Genomic DNA, 19,417 nt, shown 5'->3' on the forward strand with positions numbered 1-19,417 from the left:
CCATTTGGAAAGTCTGATCTCAAACAACGCCTCTAGCCTAAAATAGGTTGCTCGCACTAAAGCGTGTAAAAGCATGCTTCAATCCAAAGAATTTTGATGAAGACAACATGTATCAATGCAAAAAGATAAGAGCTTCAAGAGAATTCAAAACATCAAGTTAATCAAGCCACATATGCATAACAACATTTGGTTCAAGCTTTATTATCAAGCCAACACAATCATTTCTAAGGTATATCTAATTCACTCTTAAATTAGTATACAAGTGTTCAACAATCATGTTTTGCATTTCCATATTTAACCTAACCATTTTTAACATGTTGAAATGAAAAACACATTTTACTTAAAATATTTTTTTGTGTTTCAACAGTGTTAACCGGTTAACCGGTTAACGGCCCTATATTTGAAATTCTGAAGTTAACGTTAGATGCGTTAACCGGTTAACCCATTTGGTTAACCGGTTAACAATGTTCGTTTCAGCATTTCTTGGCCTCTTTTCATGAAAAATGTTTTCAAATACTTATACCTTTTCACTAATTTTTATGAAGAAAATTATACCTCTTTGAAAAGGTGTTTTGATCAATATAAATTCTGGATTTTTTAAATGAAAAACACCTCCAAGAACTTTCATAAAAACTCAAGATAATCACTCTTTCATATTTGTCAATTTCTCATAAAAGTGTTCATAACCAATTTTTGAGAAGAAACTTTTTAACATTCTTGTTTCATCTCATTCCATTTCTTGTTGAACACTTATATATTATCCTTTGAGTGAATTATTTATCCACGGAGAAGATCAATCAAGAGAAGATTGATAGTACTACACATTATTCAAATCATAAAAAAAAAGGTTTATTTTTGTTTGACTTGTGATCCAGGATTGTTGGACACAAGGGTTAGTGTTGAAGAGGATTGTTCTTCATACACTTGATTACCTATAGGTTAGATAGTAAGCATCACCATTGGTGTGAGTAGGCTGTACAATAATTCTAACTATAGTGAAATCTCTTTCGAGTCGAAAGGGGAGTGGAGTACCTTCGGAGTGTGAAGGGAACCACTATAATTTCCGGTGTCCTTTTACTTTCCGCAATTTATTTTTCAGCACTTAAATAGAAAAATAACCAAGAACCGGAAACAAGATAGAAGAAATTTTTTTCCACCTAATTCACCCCCCTCTTAGGCGCATTTACAACTTACAATTGGTATCAGAGCAAGTTATAGGTAACTTGTTCCTAGAGATCCAGCATGGCTTCCGCAAGCATAAACCCGGTTTTCAAAGATGGTGGAAGTAGCAACAAGCCCCCACTCTTCTCCGGAGAATATTTCGATTTCTGGAAAATCAGAATGAAGGAAGATCTTGAGGCCCAAGGAGAAGGTATATGGGAAGCAGTTGAAGAAGGTCCACACAACCCGATGAATATGGTGAATGGAGTTGGTACCGCAAAGTTGAAAAACACCTATGACGAAGATGATAGGAAAAAGATTCTGAATGAGAAGAAGGCAATCAACATACTCCAAAGCGCTCTTAGTATGGACGGGTTCTTCCGTATATCTCAATGTAAATCGGAAAAGGAGATTTGGGACACCTTGGTAGAAACACATGAAGGAACCCCCGAAGTGAAGAGGTCGAGGCTAAACACTCTAAGTCAAGAATATGAGATGTTCCGCATGCAGCCCGGTGAATCTATAGTTGCCTTACAAAAGAGTTTCGTCCATCTAACAAATCACTTGATTGCTCTCGGTAAAACCTTCACCAATGATGATCTCAACCTGAAAGTCCTAAGATCTTTGACAAGAGAATGGCAACCGAAGGTGACCACTATTTCGGAAAAGAAGAGTCTCTCAACGATGACATCCGCGTCTCTATTTGGCAAGGCTCGAGAAGCACGAAAGTCAAGAAAAGAAGTCCAAGGGAATTGCCCTGAAGGTTGATTCAAAAAATGACAAAGATGATGAGACGTCCGAAGATGAGAACTTTATGCTTCTTGTGAAGAAGCTTGGTAAGTTTTTTAATAAAAATAAAAATTCCTCTTATCCTAAAAAGAATAAACATTTCAGGAAAAAGGAAGCATTCACATCAATGCAAGACGTCACTTGTTATGAATGTGGAAAGCAAGGTCACATAAAGCCGGATTACCCGAAACATGCAAAGAAAGGAGGATTCAAAGGCAAGAAGGAATTCAAGAATAAAAAGGCTTTTTTTGCTTGGGACGATAATGAGATAAGTTCATCTTCGGAGTCGGAAAGCGATGAATGTGCGAACATGGCTCTTATGGCTTCACATCACTCCGATGAAGAAATCGATGAGGTTAGTAGCAACTTTTCAGTTTATGACAATGACGCACAAGATGTTATAGATGAACTTTTAAAAGAATGCAAGACGTTGTATAAAAGTATTTCATCCCAAACGAAACGAATTTCATCTTTAGAAGAAAATAATATTGCTTTGGAAAAATTTATTGAAAGTGAAAAACAAAAGTTGATGGATGAAAAACAAAGTCTTGTATGTAAGAATTGTGAGTCTTTATCTGTAACACCTCAAAATTTGCCCTCCTCTCTTGGGACTAGCTTAGCATATTGCATTTCTTTTTGTAGGACATTAGTCATTGCATCTTTGCATATCATGTGAAAATAAAACAAGTCATCCTCTAAAGTCTTTCTCAGAAGATAGAGAGGTTAAGAGATTCATGCCTGAGGGTCTCATAAATTAATCACCAGCCATCTGAGGGTTTGTGCTTCAATTAGGGTTTTCTTGGTTCTTCAATGAGGTTGAGCATTATCTTGATTGCAAGGGTACATATTCATCATTATGGCTATGTCATCCTCAAAGGTTTCAGAATTCATGCTCAGATTCTTTGGGATTAGGGTTTTGACCTCTGGTCAACCCTAATCAGTGTTATTCTACCAGTCAGGGTTTCTCAAGGAGATGAGGTCTTTATTGAGATTGAGATTATCATATTGATTTTATTGAGCTTGTATAAGCTAGGGTTTCATTTTGGAGCCATCTCATCAAGTGGTTGAGGCTCAAAGTCATCTGAGCATGTTCAAGTCATCTGGGGCCCTAGAAAGTCAACAGAAAGTCAACTGAGGGCTAGGAGGTGGAGAAATGAGTTTCAACACTTCATTCATGCTTAAAAGAGGCTTATTCATCATGTCAAATGCATATCTTGAAGAATTTGAGGTCAGATCAAAAGTTTCCAAAAATGGAAAGTGACCTATAATTAAAAGTTTCCCAAAATGGAAAGTTTTTTATTCAAATTCAACTTGATCTTGCATCATCAAAGAAGCTTCAAATGAAATTTTGTCCAACATTAAAGTTGAAGATCTCTTTCTCCCCCATTTCCAAAAAGTCCTAGATCATGAATTTATGATGAATGGTTAAGGAGATATGATCAAATCATTGCCAAGTGTACATGAAACTTCAAAAGGGCATAACTTTTGATTCATAACTCCAAATTTGGTGGTTCTTCTTGCATTTTTGTTCTCATGACATGAACTTTCCAAAACATTCATCACATTGCATGAATTTTCATCATATGATCATTTTCTATTTCAAGTCAATTTTGGAGGGAAAATGGCCAATTCAAAAATGGTGCACCATGAGGACTTTCTACCATTGCCAATGTGTTTAAAAAATGATTTTGAGTGACTTTGATCAAGCACATGGCACTGTTCACGTCCATTTACTACATGCACCATGCAAATTTCCAATTTTTGTCACCACACCTTATCTTGCTTAACTTCAACTAAACCTTGATTAATTTTAATTAAAATAGGATTAGCACATGGTATATATACTAAATCATAACAGAATTTCAGGAGGTTAATCACAATTCACATTTCTAGATCCAAAATTCTCTCTCCCTCCAAAATTTTCTTCCATTCATAATTCAAATTTTCTTCAAATAGCATTGCAATTTTACTTCATATTCTTGTTCCCTAGCTTTGATTTAGTGCAGATCAAGTGCTGGTTTGTTGAATTCGTGCAAGAATCAAGCGGTTGAAGCTCATAAAGTTGAAAATGGAAATTCAAGATTAAGCTAGATCTACACGTGTTCAAGCTTCCTTTTCTTCATCAAACATCATTGCAAGCATTGTGGAGTGAATTTGGATCATTACAAGCTGTGGAACATGCAAAACAAGAACCTGCTCTTCAAGAGGTATGATTTTCGACCTTCATAATTCTTCAATTCATTGCTATATTCTTGTAGATCTTGTGTTCCTGGTGATTCTGATGCAAATTTCATGTGAATTGGTGTATTATTGAGCAAGATATGAGTGATTAAAGTTTTATGTGTGAAAACTATTTTGCTCGATTCTGTTAATTGATGATGATTTAGCATGAAATAAGGATTGATCCGTGTTCCTCGTTGCATGAACTTCATTTTGATATAAAAAATTTGTGATTCTGGAAATTTCTGGAATTTTCTGGAATTTGGTGATGAACAAACATCATCTTCATCATGAAGAAGATGAAGATGCATGCATTTCTGGATTTTCTGGAAAAATTGCGTCGGTTTTGGCAAATAGCGTCGGTTTGAACCGTCCTAATCTACGCGCTAGGGTTACAGGCCAAACGACATCGTTTTGGCTTGGCGCGCGCTCCATTTTGAATCCACACAGGGATCGATTCCCAGCGCCAGCATTATTTCAAATGTTCATTCATTTTTTCCATTTCCCTCTTTATTTCATGCTATGTGATTTCCTTTGGTTTTTATTTTTTTCATCAACTTGTAAAATCCATATCAAATTGAAAAATGCATCAAATTACTCCCAATTTTTTGCAAAATGATCCTTGAGATGTCTAGTTTTTAATGATCATGAGTTCAAAAGTTGTGCATGGCTGGAAATTTATTTGCTCTAGGTTGATTGAACACATGTACATTTGTGACCTTGCTTTGTTCAAACTATCATGAAATGCTTGTTTTTAATCCAATGGACTTGAAATTTTACATGCTGATTCTAGACACATTGATGGACGTTTCAGGATTGGTTTGGTATTTTTCTCATGTATAATGATCAAATGTGTGCCTTGAATTGGTCATTGACTTCTCTTGCCTATTACATGAACTTGCATGATGATTATGATTTGGTTCTTTTTAGGACTTGTCCTTGATTGATTAAATATGATTCATGTTGAGTTTGAGCTTCTGTTTTGGATTTTTGATTCACTTTTGACCCTAGGCTTTGACCTAGTGGTTTCTTACTTACATTTGAGTTGTGAAATTCAGGTTCAAGTGTGCATCTCCTTGATTGATGTTGCTCCCTCATTTGAGCTTGATCATGTGTTATTATTGGCTAACATTGGTTTGTTTTGTAGGCCTTGATGACAATTCACTTGTGTTTATTGCTCATTGTTGTCTGATTGGATTTTTCTGTCTGTCTGATGTTGACTGTTGGTCTGAATTGTGTACTGACTGGTTTAGCTGTTTCCACAGGTACTTAAGTTGCTTTAAGTTCATTTGAACTTTGCTTGGTTTTGCTTGTGGTTGGCATACCACATAGGTATGACCTCTGACTTCGTGTAGTCTGGAAGACCTACTGTTTTTGGTAGGCACCTGTCTGAAGCCCTCCTTAAGAGGCAATGTTTGTGATTGTTTAACTTTGTGCCTTGTACATTCAAAGACCTCCTAAGTGAAGAGGCATTGGAAGATACAAGGGATGTGCAATCCATCCCCTGCTATTTAGTTATGTCATTCATCCTGCTCACACCATTGTGTTGATGCACTTTGAACAAGAACCTCAGATCTTGTTGTGTCAGTCATGTGGAGAAGAGTTCCTACATTCTGAACTCCCACACTTTCATTGCTTGAAGCTCTCCCCGGCCAGGGATAAGAGCTGTGAGGTCTTACCCTCACTTCCCATTGCATCTGCTTCACCCTAACTCTCAATGTTAGGGTTAAGAGCTAACAACACCCTTTTCCTGTTGGCTTGTTTGTCGAGGTTGACATGACCCCTTGACTAAAGCCTAGCCTTGTGTGAGCCAATTGTTTGCATATAGTGTGTGCTACTTGTGCTTGTGTTTGATGATGTGCTGTTTAGGCTAGCTTGCTTCCTGTGCAAGTTAGGATAGAGACCCCAACATAGGGATCTTATGCATGACAACTTCTAGGCTCGAGTCGTAGTCTCCCTAGTAGCTTGTTATCTCCCTTGTCTCTGGTTAGGTTAGAAGTTCTTTCCCTGTTTAAGGGAACTACGTCGCCCTGATCCTCATACCAGATGAGGTACGTAGGCAGGAGATCGTGCGAGATCTCTCCGGGCGCCCTTTTCTTTTTTGCGTGTGTTTGGGTTGACAGCTATTAGGTCCGAGTTCCAAACTCCCTTCTAGTCTGTGTGTTCAACCCTTCTGCTTTGTGTGTGTGTGTTTGGAGTCTGATGTAAGCCCAGCGATTGGCATTCGGTTTCCAGTTTGTTGTTTATTTGTGGAGTCAGATGTAAGCCCAACGATTGGCTATCTGTTTCCTGTTTCTTTTGTGGAGTCAGATGTAAGCCCAACGATTGGCTATCTGTTTCCTGTTTCTTTTATGGAGTCTGATGTAAGCCCAGCGATTGGCATTCGGTTTCCTGTTGGTGTTTCTTTTGTTCGGAGTTGGATGTAAGACCAGCGATTGGCATTCCGTTTCCAGTTGTGTGTTTGCTCTGACGTCTCAGCGTCCTTGTGTGTGTTTTGTTTCAGCGTGCGTTAGCCGAACTACGGTAGCTCTGATTCTCATTCCAGATGAGATACGTAGGTATAAGATGCGATATCCTAGCGAGCCCGTTCCCCTCTTCTTCCATCTGTGTTTTTATTCCAGTGTGTGTGCATTCTTTTTGAGCAGTTCTTCAGCAACCTTATTCTATTCTTCTGAGCGTGGATCCCGTCGAGTACGACGGACGTGAGGGGGTGCTAATACCTTCCCCTTGCGTAACTGACTCCCGATCCTTGCAATCTTCGGTCGTAAGACCATTCCCTTTCCAGGTTTACTTCGAGCGTTTCCTTTCCTTTCTTTGGGATAAATAACGCACGGTGGCGGCTCTGTTTGTTTGCTTTTTCCCACCGGTTGTTTTTCGCGGATGCGACAGCTGGCGACTCTGCTAGGGACTTAGAAGTTGACCTCTTGCTGGTCCATCTTCCCTAAGCGAGTGACTCCTAACGCTCTCTAGGGTAGTTTTGGTTGCTTGTGCTGCTTTAATTAATGCATTTATGATTATTATACTGTGACTGTATATATTTGCATAAATGTTTGTATGCATCATATTATCATTATGCTGGATTCTATACAGGTTGGTTCCTCTGATTTGGGGTGGGTGTTCTGAGTGGGGCTAAAAGCCAGGCCCGAGTATACACCTAGGATTAGCGTGGTCTCATGTTGCCTCTCATGTTAGGTCAACATGTTTTAGGCGACGTGACATACCACAAGCCGGACGAGGTTCATTTGAGAGTGCTCTTCCTTTGTGGAGTATCCACTTTGGTTGATTCACCTCATCTGAGCTGGTGACTTCGGTGACCGTTCTTTCCCGGATCTTTGGTTTAGATGATCTTAAGAGGGCTGCAACGACACACCCGAAAGGGCAAACCCGTTGAGTATCTTTGCCCGATTGTCGAGACCATTATCCGCCTTAGGATGACCTTATTAGAATTCACCTGTGAGGGGAGGGTTTGATTCCTACAGATGCATGTTCTGATGGTGACTTTGATGGTGACTATTGGTTCAATTATTGATCTGGGTCCTATTTATGAGTGGGATTTATGGATTTATTTCCGAGACGCCGGAGTTCTGTCCGCGGTATTTATCAGTGGGGATCTGTTTATTTCAGGATTCCCTGGGTTGATTCAGAGATTGTTGTGGCTATCAATTCAGTGATTTCCCAGTGATGATGGTGATATATCCTTCAGTTCCATTTATTTCGGAACCCCAAGTCGGATTTGTGGTTACTCAGTACCTCAGAGGGTTGTGATCAATTCAGAAACCGAGACTCAGTACAGTGGATGTTCAGATGACTTGGAGGATGGCACAGTGCATTGCATTCATACATCAGCATCATTCTCATTTTGCATTCATCTGCATCTAACTCATGTCTATCCATACTCAGGGTACATTCTTAATTGAGATTCTGGTTGAGAGACATCCTGATGTCAGAATGTTATGGTCGAAATTTTTATCCGTCTCAATGAAGCCAGGATCGAAAGGCAGAATGTTCCTCATATGGATAGACATTGCATGCGTGAGTCATATTAACCTGTTTTCTGTTTTGTAGGTGTCAGTATCTAACCAAGTGCACATAGCTCTTCCGCTCAGATACCCTACTAGACTCAACAAGTCCAAGCTGATGGATCCACCCAACGCCGACATTCTCGAATTGAAAGAGATGATGAGGGAGTTGTTCAATGTCATGCAAGGGCTCGCCTTGAGGCAGAAAGCAATTGTTGAGAGGGTGGGGAGGATTGAAAAATGGCTGATAACGGAGAAAATTCAGGGAAAGGTTCCGTCGTCCGAAGTAAAGAAGCCCTCTGGTAATGGTCAACACAAGAAGGAGGTTGAATCAAGTGATGTGCATGCCAAAAGGGGTAAGGATCGTTACCACCCGTATGCTGCTGCAGTGACTATTCCTGCTGGTAATTCATTTGTACTACAGCAACAACAGCCACCTCAATAGAGAGTACAGAAAGCCGGATGCCAAGTGAGAAAAGGGAAGACAGATCGGTAGTTTGATAAGCCACCCATGACATATGCTCTTCTGTTGAAGAGGTTGAAGGATCTTGGATTGGTGCGGCCAAGGATGTTGGCTCCGTTGAGACCGGATCAGAGGCCTGCCAGTTATGATGAGAACGCCAAATGTGAGTTCCACTCTGGTGCCCCTGGACACAATGTGGAGAATTGTAAAGCTTTTAAGCATATTGTTCAGGACCTGGTGGATTCCAAAGCCATTAATTTTGCACAACCTCCAAATGTTAATGCTAATCACATGCTCGCGCATGGTCAGATGGGGGTGAATGCAATTTCTGAGGATAGGAGGACGATTGGGCTGATGAATGGGGATCAGTTAAAAACTCCAATGTCTGTGGTCCAGAGACCTCTGATGAAGAGTGGAGATTTCCCTGGTGGTGGTAATTGTTGTGCGGTTGTCGCCACGAACGGGTGTGTAATGATGAGGGAAACGACTCAGAGAATGATGGAGGTGGAAATGGATGGTGAAAAATTTGAAACACCATGTCAGGCAGTTGAAATCGTCAAGGTGGAGAATGCCATTATCGCTGAGAAAGAGAAAAAGCTGTCCATTTCTTCTTACAAAGAGGCCGTGGAAGTGGTGAGAAATGGAGGGGTCCCAGGCTGGGGAAGAATGATAGACATTACGGTGAAAGCAGATAGGTTCGGGATTGGCTATCAGCCGGGCCAAGACTCGTCTGAGCAAAACAGAGGACGCCGTTAACCGTTCACATTCATTAGTGCTGGAATGCTGAATCCAGGTCATGCTTGTGCGGTGGGTGAAGAGATTGACAGTGACTGTGAACTTGACTCGTGGATAAAATCGTGCGTACCAGGGAACTGGAAGGCCTCAAAGATCATCACTGTCATTCATCGTGAAGAGTAATATTTCCTGTTTTTCAATTTTGTCTGCATGAAAACCGTACGTTTTGCCTGAAACGTAATGGTCCATTGTAAGGGCCACCTCATGTGTTTCATTGTGCAACATTTTGCATCATTAATAAATGGATGTTTTTACATTAAAAGCGGTGTTCCTTGTTTTTCATTTATTTTCGCAGTTTAAAACAAAAATAAAAATGGCAATGTTTATTTTCATTTTTCCTTCCTTTTGATTGGTTTCGTTCCGACTTTCGTATTCTCCGGATCTCATTGATAACAATTCTGTTACACCCTCATATGACTTCGACAATCCGATCTATCATGCCGAAGAAGAAGGCGAAGAAGATTGTGATCTGCTGGAAGATTAGCCAGGTTGTTGAGACAAGAGGAGAAGGTGATTCAACCGCACGAGGAGCGAGTTGAAGTTGTTAATCGGGGCACCGAGGAGGTCTGAAAGGAAGTAAAAGTTGGGGCCGCCTTGGAGGCGAGTTTCAAGAGCGGAAGTGATGCCATTCGGTCTCAAGAACGCCGACGCCACGCATCAAAGAGCTATGGTGACTTTGTTTCATGATATGATTCATCATGAAATTGAATGCTATGTTGATGACATGATAGCAAAGTCCCAAACAGGAGAGGGGCATCCGGTAGGCCGGGGCAAGTTGTTCGACCGATTGAGACAATTCAATCTGAGGTTGAATCCGAATAAGTGCACTTTCGGAGTGCGGTCCGGTAAATTGCTGGGGCTTATTGTGAGCGGAAAAGAGGAATCGAGGTTGATCCTGCTAAAAAAAAAAGCCATATAGGAAATGCCTGAACCGAGAACAGAGAAAGAGGTTCGTGGTTTCTTAGGTAGATTGAAATGCATTTCACGGTTCACATCTCATCTAACAGCCACGTGTGAACCCACTCAAGCTGTTGAGAAAAGATCAAACGGTCAGGTGGAATGATGGTTGCCGAGGGGCATTTGAAAAATAAGAGAATAGTTGCAGGAACCTCCAATTCTGATGCCTGTGGAGGGAGACTGTAAACCCTGTACTTGACAGTCCTCGAGGAGTCTATGAGGTGTGTATTGGGGCAGCATGACGAGTCTGGTCGAAAAGAGCATGACATATACTACCTTAGCAAAAAGTTTACCGACTGTGAAACAAGATATTCACTGCTCGAGAAAACTTGTTGTGCTTTGGTTTGGGCTGCTCGCCGACTGAGGCAGTATATGCTGGTTCATACCACTTTGTTGATTTCCAAGATGGATCCAATCAAGTATATTTTTGAAAAGCCAGCATTGACCGAACGGGTTGCGAGGTGGCAAATGATTTTGACTGAGTACGATATACAATATACTTCTCAGAAAGCAATCAAGGGGAGTGTATTGTCTGATTACCTCGCCCAGCAACCCATTGAGGATTATCAACCGATGAAGTTTGAATTCCCTGATGAGGACATCATGTTTCTCAAATCGAAAGATTGTGAGGAACCAATCCCGGAGGAGGGGTCTGACCCCGAATCCGAATGGATTCTGATGTTTGATGGGGCCGTTAACGTGAATGGTAGCGGTGTTGGTGCTGTTTTGGTTACGCCGAAAGGATCCCATATTCCTTTTGCTGCCCGGCTAACATTTGAGTGCACCAATAATATGGCTGAATACGAAGCTTGTATCTTGGGGATTGAAGAGGCGATTGATTTGAGGATCAAGAACCTTGTCATATATGGAGATTCAGCTTTGGTTGTGAATCAGGTTAACGGAAAATGGTATACGCATCAATCTCATTTGATTCCATATCGGGACTATACGAGGAGACTGTTGACGTTCTTCACCAAGGTGAAATTGCATCATGTGCCGAGAGAAGAGAATCCGTTGGCAGATGCTTTGGCTACTTTGGCTGCCTTGATTAAGGTGCAGTGGTGGAATCAGTTCCCAAGTGTTGAGGTGGGGCGTCTGGATAGACCGGCTTATGTGTTTGTTGTTGACACAGCGCCTGACGATGAGAAGCCGTGGTATTACGATATCAAGCGCTATTTGGAAACCTAAGAGTATCCTGAGGGAGCATCCAAGAAGGACCAAAAGACTCTGAGGAGGTTGGCCATGGTGTTCTATCTGAACAAGGATGGGGTTTTGTACAAGCGGAATTTCGATTGGGTCTTGCTCAGATACGTTGATGACAAAGAAGCAAGCCAGTTGATGAAAGAGGTTCACGAGGGGTCGTTCGGTACCCATGCCAGTGGGAATGCAATGGTGAAGAAATTATTGAGGGCTGGTTATTATTGGATGACAATGGAGGCTTAATGTTTCAATTTCGTGCGGAAGTGTCATAAATGCCAGATTTATGCTGACAAGGTGCACGTGCCTCCAAACCCGTTGAGCTTAATGTCGTCTCCGTGGCCGTTTGCTATGTGGGGCATTGATATGATCGGAAAAATTGAGCCTACGGCTTCGAATGGGCACCGGTTCATATTAGTGGCTATTGATTACTTCACCAAGTGGGTGGAAGCAGCCTCTTATGCAAACGTGACGAAGCAGGTCGTTGCCAGATTCTTAAAGAGAGACATCATTTGCAGATATGGGGTTCCCGAGAGAATCATTACTGATAATGGTTCTAATTTGAATAACAAAATGATGGCAGAACTGTGTCGGGAGTTCAAGATTGAGCATCACAATTCTTCTCCTTATCGTCCGAAGATGAATGGGGCGGTTGAGGCAGCCAATAAGAATATTAAGAAGATTGTGCAGAAGATGGTCGTGACCTACAAGGATTGGCACGAGATGTTGCCATTTGCATTGCATGGGTATCGAACTTCAGTGCGCACGTCTACTGGGGCAACGCCATTCTCGCTTGTGTATGGGATGGAAGCCGTGTTACCAGTTGAGGTTCAGATTCCCTCTTTGAGAGTCCTGATGGACGTGAAATTGCAAGAGGCTGAATGGGTAAGGACTCGGTACGAAGAGTTGAGCCTGATTGAGGAAAAGAGGCTGGCGGCCATCTGTCATGGGCAGTTGTACCAGCAGCGGATGAAGCGTGCTTTTGATCGAAAGGTGCGACCTCGGGTATATCACGCAAGCGATATGGTGTTGAAAAGGATCCTTCCTCCTCAAAACGGTCGTAGGGGCAAGTGGACACCCAATTATGAAGGTCCATTCGTGGTCAAGAAGGTCTTCTCTGGCGGAGCCTTGTTGTTGACGACCATGGATGGTGAGGATTTTCCATCCCTTGTGAATGCGGACGCAGTTAAAAATTACTTCGTATAAGAGACCCGTTGGACGAAAAGAATAAAATAGTCCAGGCAAAAATGGGCATCACGGCGAACCGAAAAAAAATGAAAAAAGGTTCGAGCAAAAATTAGGGATAAAAAGAAAAAACTGTACACCCGGCAAGTCGAAAACCCCACAAGGGCGGCTTGGGCAAAAAAGGGTATCCCGGTGGACTGAAAACCCGAAAGGGCGGTCCAGGCAAAAGATGGATTGAAATGAACAACTGCGTCTAACATGATCGTTTGAGCTTTGGTTAAGACACCATGGATAATCCCGACAGAGATCAGTCAGAAGCGTCTTGTTCAGAAGGCAGAAAGCACGGAAAGTCTGAGGACATATGGGGTGTAACCGAGTTGGAACTCGATGAGATCGAGGTTTCACATTGCCATTAGGATAGATTTTTCCTTTTGTGCGCAATTACCTCTTTTCAGGAATTGCTTCCTTTGTATTGCTCATTCATGAGCCACCTTTTCAATCAATGAAATGCATATTCAGTCAAATAATTTTGTTTTTGTTTTCATTACCGCTTTGATTGCAAAAACATCCAGTTATGTTGATAAAGAATCTTTGCATTTTAAAACATGGAGATCCCTTCCAATGCATGCTTATAAGATTGAAAGCTTGAAATCTTATTCGGAAGGTAGAGTGACCCAGGTGTTGAAATCTTGGCACGCGTGGGGCACGTTTTTGTCTAACGATCTCTTTTGCAGGTGCTGTTAGATGCTTTCACTCATTTGCAGGTTGTGACGCGAAGCGTTCATTTTGACGAAAGATCCCCGTGGAGTCCAATCAGGGACGAGGGACTGAGGAATGGTGAAAAGACGGCGAAAGACGTGCGACGATCCTGGAGTATTAATTAAGAAGACTCTTCAAAGTCTGAGGACTGGAAAGTTTGTATGAATCCAGGGAGTGCGATCTCTGTGGAGTACGGAGAAGTCGAGAATACAAGGTGATGAATCAGAAAAGTCCAGACGAGTCTGAGAGCTCTCAAAAGTGGAAAGCGGATGCTGGTTAGATGTGGAATACCAGGGTTCGACGAGTCGACGGGTGTTCTGTGCCAGACTTTCCTCATTTCCCCAAGCAGAGTCGGGATGGTTACCTTCCCAGCAGATTCAAGGTCTGTATTTCCCCTAGCAGGGTGGGAGATTGCTATTTCCCCAGCGGAGGTGTCCGTTGCTGGCATTTCCCCCAGCAAGCCGAGGATTGTTGTTTTCCCCGCAGAGCGTGTTGGTGGTTTCTTCCCCAGCGAAGTCCCCAAGTGGATCGGGTTCAGTGGAGGTCATCCCTGGTAAGGGTGGACCTTTCCCCAGCAGCGGTGCTATTCCCCAGCAGGGTGGAGATTGGAGTGTTGTTGAGTTCCTCAGCAGAGTGCCTCGAGCTCCCCAGAAGAGTCCCCTAAAGGGGATACTTTTTATACATTCATCATTTAGACAAGCATAGCATATTGTATAGCTAATTGCGTAGCATTTCCATGATTATGGAGCATTACGCTAAAAAAAATCATCATGCATCAGCATTGCAAGCAATAAGCTAGTCTCAAGCCGTGGTTACCGCTTGAGGATTGGTTTCGCCAGAGGGTGAAGATGTTACTCTGAGGAGTTTGGCATCGTGATTTTGAATCAATAGTATTCCCCAATAGTGCGATATTGGAGGAAGGATTTCTGTCGGACGGAGATGGAAATGATAATCCAAGGGGTTTTGGTGTTCAAGAAAAGCAAAAAGAGTAATAAGAGAATAATCCCCAGCTGAGCTCAAATTGTTCGTTTGCTAGGGATGAATAAAGGATAGCAGGCTCATGGCTTGTTATCCCCAGCTGGGGTCGTTGGCACGCGTGCCGCCTTATTTATCATTGTCCCTTATTTCTGTCGATGCTGGCAGGCATGACAAGTTTTTCGGGTAGTCAGACCGATATGGCATTCAAGCCAGTTTTCCGGTGTTCAGGCCGAGGTGGGTATTCAGACCAGTTTCCGATGTTCAAATCGAAGAAGCTTCCGAAGTTCACATCGATGCAGCTTGCGACATTCAGGCCAGTTTTCCGGTGTTCAGGCCGAGGTGGGTATTCAGACCAATTTCCGATGTTCAGATCGAAGAAGTTTCCGACGTTCAGGTCGACGCACTTGTGGCATTCATGCCAGTTTTCCGGTGTTCAGGCCGAGGTGGGTATTCAGACCAGTTTCCGATGTTCAGATGGAAGAAGCTTCCGAAGTTCAGATCGATGCAGCTTACGGCATTCAGGCCAGTTTTCCGGTGTTCAGGCCGAGGTGGGTATTCAGACCAGTTTCCGATGTTCAGATCGAAGAAGTTTCCGACGTTCAGGTCGACGCACTTGTGGCATTCAGGCCAGTTTTCCGGTGTTCAGGCCGAGGTGGGTATTCAGACCAGTTTCCGATGTTCAGATCGAAGAAGTTTCTGACGATCAGGTTGAAGTACTTGTGGCATTCAGGCCAATCTCCCGGTATCCAGACCGAAGTGGTATCCAGACCGAAGTGGTATCCAGACCGAAGTGGCATTCAGGCCAATCTCCCGGTATCCAGATCGAAGTGGTACCCAGACTGAAATGGCATTCAGGCCAGTTTTTTTGGGTATTCAGGCCAATCTCTCGGTATTCAGACCGATATCAATACTCTCATATTCCGATGCTCAGTATTCAGACTGACGAGCGGCGTTCAGGCCATGGTTATCCCTGCATTACCATTTATTTTGGTATCCAGGTCAACGTTCCTTTTCGGTACTCAGACCGACTTTCTCCGTACCAGACGGATTCTTCTTTTGAGATTGCTTCTTTGCCGATTCTGACGGGCCTTGTTAATTATTTCCCATCAGAGCGTAAATTGTTCGTCTGTTCTTGGTATTCAATCACTCTTCACCCTGATCATCTGAAAGTCGAGGTTGTTCATATCGATAGGTTCACAGTGGATTGAATAGGGGCAGCTGTAACACCTCAAAATTTGCCCTCCTCTCTTGGGACTAGCTTAGCATATTGTATTTCTTTTTGTAGGACATTAGTCATTGCATCTTTGCATATCATGTGAAAATAAAACAAGTCATCCTCTAAAGTCTTTCTCAGAAGATAGAAAGGTTAAGAGATTCATGCCAGAGGGTTTCATAAATTGATCACCAGCCATCTGAGGGTTTGTGCTTCAATTAGGGTTTTCTTGGTTCTTCAAGGAGGTTGAGCATTATCTTGATTGCAAGGGTAAATCATCATCATTATGGCTATGTCATCCTCAAAGGTTTCAGAATTCATGCTCAGATTCTTTGGGATTAGGGTTTTGACCTCTGGTCAACCCTAATCAGTGCTATTCTACCAGTCAGGGTTTCTCAAGGAGATGAGGTCTTTATTGAGATGGAGATTATCATATTGATTTTATTGAGCTTGTATAAGCTAGGGTTTCATTTTGGAGCCATCTCATCAAGTGGTTGAGGCTCAAAGTCATCTGAGCATGTTCAAGTCATCTAGGGCCCTAGAAAGTCAACAGAAAGTCAAGTGAGGGCTAGGAGGTGGAGAAATGAGTTTCAACACTTCATTCATGCTCAAAAGAGGCTTATTCATCATGTCAAATGCATATCTTGAAGAATTTGAGGTCAGATCAAAAGTTTCCAAAAATGGAAAGTGACCTATAATTGAAAGTTTCCCAAAATGGAAAGTTTTTGATTCAAATTCAACTTGATCTTGCATCATCAAAGAAGCTTCAAATGAAATTTTGTCCAACATGAAAGTTGAAGATCTCTCTCTCCCATTTCCAAAATGTCATAGATCATGAATTTATGATGAATGGTTGAGGAGATATGATCAAATCATTGCCAAGTGTACATGAAACTTCAAAAGGGCATAACTTTTGATTCATAACTCCAAATTTGGTGGTTCTTCTTGCATTTTTCTTCTCATGACATGAACTTTCCAAAACATTCATCACATTGCATGAATTTCCATCATATGATCATTTGCTATTTCAAGTCAATTTTGGAGGGAAAATGGCCAATTCAAAAATGGTGCACCATGAGGACTTTCTACCATTGCCAATGTGTTTAAAAAATGATTTTGAGTGACTTTGATCAAGCACATGGCACTGTTCACGTCCATTTACTACATGCACCATGCAAATTTCCAATTTTTGTCACCACACCTTATCTTGCTTAACTTCAACTAAACCTTGATTAAATTTAATTAAAATAGGATTAACACATGGTATATATACTAAATCATAACAGCATTTCAGGAGGTTAATCACAATTCACATTTCTAGATCCAAAATTCTCTCTCCCTCCAAAATTTTCTTCCATTCATAATTTAAATTTTCTTCAAATAGCATTGCAATTTTACTTCATATTCTTGTTCCCTAGCTTTGATTTAGTGCAGATCAAGTGCTGGTTTGTTGAATTCGTGCAAGAATCAAGCGGTTGAAGCTCATAAAGTTGAAAATGGAAATTCAAGATTAAGCTAGATCTACACGTGTTCAAGCTTCCTTTTCTTCATCAAACATCATTGCAAGCATTATGGAGTGAATTTGGATTATTACAAGTTGTGGAACGTGCAAAACAAGAACCTGCTCTTCAAGAGGTATGATTTTCGACCTTCATAATTCTTCAATTCATTGCTATATTCTTGTAGATCTTGTGTTCCTGGTGATTCTGATGCAAATTTCATGTGAATTGGTGTATTATTGAGCAAGATATGAGTGATTAAAGTTTTATGTGTGAAAACTATTTTGCTCGATTCTGTTAATTGATGATGATTTAGCATGAAATAAGGATTGATCCGTGTTCCTCGTTGCATGAACTTCATTTTGATATAAAAATTTTGTGATTCTGGAAATTTCTGGAATTTGGTGATGAACATTCATCATCTTCATCATGAAGAAGATGAAGATGCATGCATTTCTGGATTTTCTGGAAAAATTGCGTCGGTTTTGGCAAATAGCGTCGGTTTGAACCGTCCTAATCTACGCGCTAGGGTTACAGGCCAAACGACACCGTTTTGGCTTGGCGCACGCTCCATTTTGAATCCACACAGGGATCGATTCCCAGCGCCAGCATTATTTCAAATGTTCATTCATTTTTTCCATTTCCCTCTTTATTTCATGCTATGTGATTTCCTTTGGTTTTTATTTTTTTCATCAACTTGTAAAATCCATATCAAATTGAAAAATGCATCAAATTACTCCCAATTTTTTGCAAAATGATCCTTGAGATGTCTAGTTTATAATGATCATAAGTTCAAAAGTTGTGCATAGCTGGAAATTTATTTGTGCTAGGTTGATTGAACATATGTACATTTGTGACCTTGCTTTGTTCAAACTATCATGAAATGCTTGTTTTAATCCAATGGACTTGAAATTTTACATGCTGATTCTAGACACATTGATGGATGTTTCAGGTTTGGTTTGGTATTTTTCTCATGTACCAATTCTGTTTTATGCTTGTGTTTGCATGGTGTGACAATTTGTGTCACACCTTTGGTTGTTCAACTTGTGCAATTTGATTTCCATGCCAAATGACCTCTAATGCTTCTGACTTTTTGTATGATCGATGTTTTGGATATGTTGAGTGATCATGAATTTTTCCAGAATTATTTGAATCATTTCTGTTTTGATTGGGAATTTTCATTCATAATGATCAAATGTGTGCCTTGAATTGGTCATTGACTTCTCTTGCCTATTACATGAACTTGCGTGATGATTATGATTTGGTTCTTTTTAGGACTTGTCCTTGATTGATTAAATATGATTCATGTTGAGTTTGAGCTTCTGTTTTGGATTTTTGATTCACTTTTGACCCTAGGCTTTGACCTAGTGGTTTGTTACTTACATTTGAGTTGTGAATTTCAGGTTCAAGTGTGCATCTCCTTGATTGATGTTGCTCCCTCATTTGAGCTTGATCATGTGTTATTATTGGCTAACATTGGTTTGTCTTGTAGGCCTTGATGACAATTCACTTGTGTTTATTGCTCATTGTTGTCTGATTGGATTTGTTTGTCTGTCTGATGTTGACTGTTGGTCTGAATTGTGTACTGACTGGTTTAACTGTTTCCACAGGTACTTAAGTTGCTTTAAGTTCATTTGAACTTTGCTTGGCTTTGCTTATGGTTGGCATACCACATAGGTAATGACCTCTAACTTCATGTAGTCTGGAGGACCTACTGTTATTGGTAGGCACCTGTCTGAAGCCCTCCTTAAGAGACAATGTTTGTGATTGTTTAACTTTGTGCCTTGTACATTCAAAGACCTCCTAAGTGAAGAGGCATTGGCAGATACAAGGGATGTGCAATCCATCCCCTGCTATTCAGTTGTGTCATTCATCCTGCTCACACCATTGTGTTGATGCACTTTGAATAAGAACCCCAGATCTTGTTGTGTCAGTCATGTGGAGAAGAGTTCCTACATTCTGAACTCCCACACTTTCATTGCTTGAAGCTCTCCCCGGCCAGGGATAATGTAAGAACAAAAATAGTTCTACAATAGATTCCATGATTTTGATGATAACAAAGGATGAAACCAAAAGTGGCACCCTAACGAAAAGTTTCTAAGTGTGCAGGGTTCTAAAGAAAGAAGAAATAAATCTGATGATGTCATCAGATGCAAAACAAGATCAGATGCAAAATCTCAAG

The sequence above is a fragment of the Lathyrus oleraceus genome, chromosome 3 (assembly GCF_024323335.1).
Source record: "Lathyrus oleraceus cultivar Zhongwan6 chromosome 3, CAAS_Psat_ZW6_1.0, whole genome shotgun sequence".
Lineage (NCBI taxonomy): Eukaryota > Viridiplantae > Streptophyta > Magnoliopsida > Fabales > Fabaceae > Lathyrus > Lathyrus oleraceus.